The sequence below is a fragment of the Vicia villosa genome, linkage group LG3 (assembly GCF_029867415.1).
Source record: "Vicia villosa cultivar HV-30 ecotype Madison, WI linkage group LG3, Vvil1.0, whole genome shotgun sequence".
NCBI classification, from domain to species: Eukaryota; Viridiplantae; Streptophyta; class Magnoliopsida; order Fabales; family Fabaceae; genus Vicia; species Vicia villosa.
In genome coordinates this window covers 206,755,521-206,759,078 of record NC_081182.1, presented here as the reverse complement: position 1 = coordinate 206,759,078, position 3,558 = coordinate 206,755,521, and the positions used below count along the sequence as shown (strand labels likewise).

The 3,558-nt window shown below is 26.9% G+C and overlaps 1 long non-coding RNA gene across 1 annotated transcript; it reads left to right on the top strand.

Annotated features, from left to right (window-relative positions):
- Positions 1-1,075: 1,075 nt before the first annotated feature.
- Positions 1,076-2,756, top strand: LOC131657210 (uncharacterized). The gene is made up of 5 exons (XR_009300529.1): positions 1,076-1,309; positions 1,388-1,688; positions 2,200-2,283; positions 2,401-2,540; positions 2,690-2,756. It is a non-coding gene; the product is annotated as an uncharacterized LOC131657210 (long non-coding RNA).
- Positions 2,757-3,558: the final 802 nt, after the last annotated feature.

Below are 3,558 nucleotides of genomic sequence, written 5' to 3'. Positions count from 1 at the left end.
ATTTCTTGTTTTTTTATATTTAAAATTCATGATATGTTTAGTGTTATAAATCATGTGTGATGTATGAAATATAACAAATTATTGATAAATAATATATGTTAAAAAATGAACAACTCCTTAATTTTTAGTGAAAAACAAATTGTATGAAGGAACAAAATCATTTGAATTTAAAATAGACAGATAATATTTTTTAAATCAAATAACATATGGAGATTAAGAGTATAATTAAGTCTTTTGTTTGATAATATTTGTTACTTTAATCTAAACTTAAAAAAAGCATTATAAATTATAAATTATAAATTAATGAAACTTCATAATATTTTGAATAAAACTTGTTTAAAATCATATATATTTTAAGATTCTAATTTAATTGGTTAAAATGGTATCCAAAATAAACCATATTTAGGACCCGTTTGGTTTTTTTTTTAAATACTTTTCTAGTATTATATATTTTAGTTACAAAAATTTAAAAAAAAAAATTAAAAACTAATTTTAATAATTTTAATCATAAGATGAAAATTTTCCATATATTATAAATAATATTTTTTTATAAAACTTGTTTAAAATCATATCATAGAATATAATAAAGCAAGATGAGTTGGCACTCTCTCATGTATTCTTCTATTTATATTTCTTCTATAAAAGGAAATATTTCTATTAATATCAAAATCATTTTTCAAATTGATTTTTAATTTGTTTTTATTTTTATTAATCTTTAATAACCATTTAAGTTTCTATTTAACTTCTCAAAATAGTGGGAAAACAAAAAGCTGAAATGTTTCTTTCCAACTTTCAATGTCATTTTGAATTTTTACTATGCTCCATGCATAGAGTACTCAAAAGACACATTGGAGCTTGAACTACTCTTATATAATTTTCTTTCAACACGTCAAAATGATTTATATTTGGTCTTTATTCACTAAAGTCATCTATTTTGTTATAATAATAATAATAATAATAATAATAATAATAATAATAATAATAATAATCCAATCTATCTTTAATTTTTCAAACATACAGAATCTCTTCATTTTCTCTTCTTTTTTCTCTTTCATAGTTTCCTCTCTTCTTTCTTCCACGTTTCTTTCCTCTCCCTTATCTCTTCATTTCTGTATTTTCAACAACAATGTTGAAACTCAAATGTTTCTTTCAATCTTCAAACTTTGATTTCTTTTATTTATATTTTCTGAATCGTTTTGAACAACTGTGAATTTTATATCAATGATATTTCAAATCTGTGAAATTAGTGGTGTTGTTTAGATCTATTAAAAAGATAAGTGATGTTTTTAGATCTGAGAAATCAAAGAAGGTATTTTTTTGTTGTTACATCAATATATGTTCTTCTTCATGATTTCATCTCATCTTTTTCTCACAATTTCATTTGTAGGTGGTGATGTTGCGGTTTCCGGTGGCGGCGCATCTGTGCGTTTTTGTGTGATTTGGAGGTGGTAAGGTTGCGATCTCCGGTGATGGATGCAAGATGATTTCACGACGGCAAATCGCCCTCAACCGACAAAGCTGCAACATCTCAACAGACATGCGGCGTCGACGCCTCCACAACCAATCAACGACTACACCGCACGACCCCTCTTCATTTCGGCACCAAGCCATCGGCATTCACCTGTATCGTGCCTTGCTTGCATCCACTACCACGGTTAAATATTCTTCGTGCCAGGCCACCGTAGCTGGTAAACTTTTTTCTTCATCTTCATGACTCTTCTGTGTGTGGATGTGATTGTTGTGATTAATTTGAGTGAGAGAGAAATGGAAGTTAAAAGAAGCAGAGAGCATTGATGAGTATTGTGGATCTGTTCTAATTTGTTTGCTTTTAGTTTCTATTCCTTCTTTTTGTTTTATTTTGTTGTTTGATTTTAGGCATTCTTTAGTGCCTCACTTTCACTCATTCTCTCGCCAATTTCTCCCTGTTCTTCATAATACGATATTTTGTAAAATGCATGTAAATCAATGTTATGATATTTGTAATTTCTTTCATATGTTAGATTTTTTTGTCTGGGTTGTTGTTGTTTTGAATCATTTCTTTGTCCGATATATTATTTATTTTGAATCATGGTCTGGGTTTCTTTTGAATTTCAAGTAGCTTTGGAAGAATTTTGATGATAAACTTGATTGGATTAAGGATATTAATGCCTTAGATGGAGTTGTTGAGGACATTTAATATTTAGTCTTCATCTTTTTCAGGTAACTCTTCTGGTTCTTCATTTCCGTTCTACATACTCGAAAAATAGTGTCGTTATTAGGGCACATAGTGTCATCAACATGGTGGTAGGAATCATGCTCTGTTTCTTCAATCTTTTCTTACTCATCTCTCACTTATTTCACCTCTTTCTCTTTATATGTGGTAAATATTAGTTCTCTTTTTTTTTTCAACTTCTGTTTCAGGTAACAACCTGCTAATGCTATGGCGGAGTCAAATATAGATATTCTACCAAATACAAGTAACTACTACATAGAGAAAAATGAGAGTAAGATAGAGAAAAACAAGAGACATAAAATAGGAGATGATTGCTATTAAAATTCAGGTTTGTTTTAATTTTTAAGTGAAATTTTTTCATGTTGTAATTTTTATTAATTTTTCCAATTTATTTTGATTCTTAGTGATTGCTCTTTGTTATTTCTATTTTGTTGTTGCTGAGATGATGACTTCAGTTCTCGCTTCTTTACTTCGCAGTGGTTAAACTTTAGTATGATCAACTATTTATTATCTTAAAATACAAGAAAATGTTATTATAAATGGTATGTGCAATTTGTCTCTATTATTTTAACAATAGTTTTTTATGCTAATTACACTTAAGCACATCATCATACTAAGATTTTATGTGTAATTTATCCTTTTTTGTTTTGTTTTGCAGGTTTTATAGGATTCACAATTAAATAAAGTTTCAAGCAAAACCTTATAATTGAATATAGCCCCTATCTTTCTCCCTATGAACAAAAACAAATATTTTTTCCTATATTTTATTTTGAGGATGTGGGTGGTTAAAAATTAATCTACAACTAATGTATATTTTTGGTCAACATATAACAAGCTATTGCTAATGTAATTAAATAGTTACTTAGTGTTTTACAAGTTTAATTTAGTAACATTAATTATATTTGTGTGCTCAAAAAAGTTGGACGGTTGGTGATAGATTAATATAGACCGCTAAAGATTATTCTTACTCAATATTTTAATTTTCTTCTTTCAGTTTTTAATATATAAATATTTTATTATTATTATTATAAATATTTTTTATATCGTATAATTGTTAATTTATAAGTAGTCTAACTTTTTATTGGAAAATTTGATATTAATTATTTTTAAATGTTAGATTCACACTTGAAATATATACTTAATCGAAAAATATTTTATAACATCAATTTAACAAATAAGGAATAGGAAGGAGGTCTATGATTTCAAAACTAAAATATTAAGATAAACATTAAATTTGGTAATGAATTTTGAACCTCAATATCACGTTCTAATGCAAATTTGATGTAACCTTTGCGAGCAACAAAGTCTCCTATTAATCACATTGAATCTATGATGTTTTTGTTCTC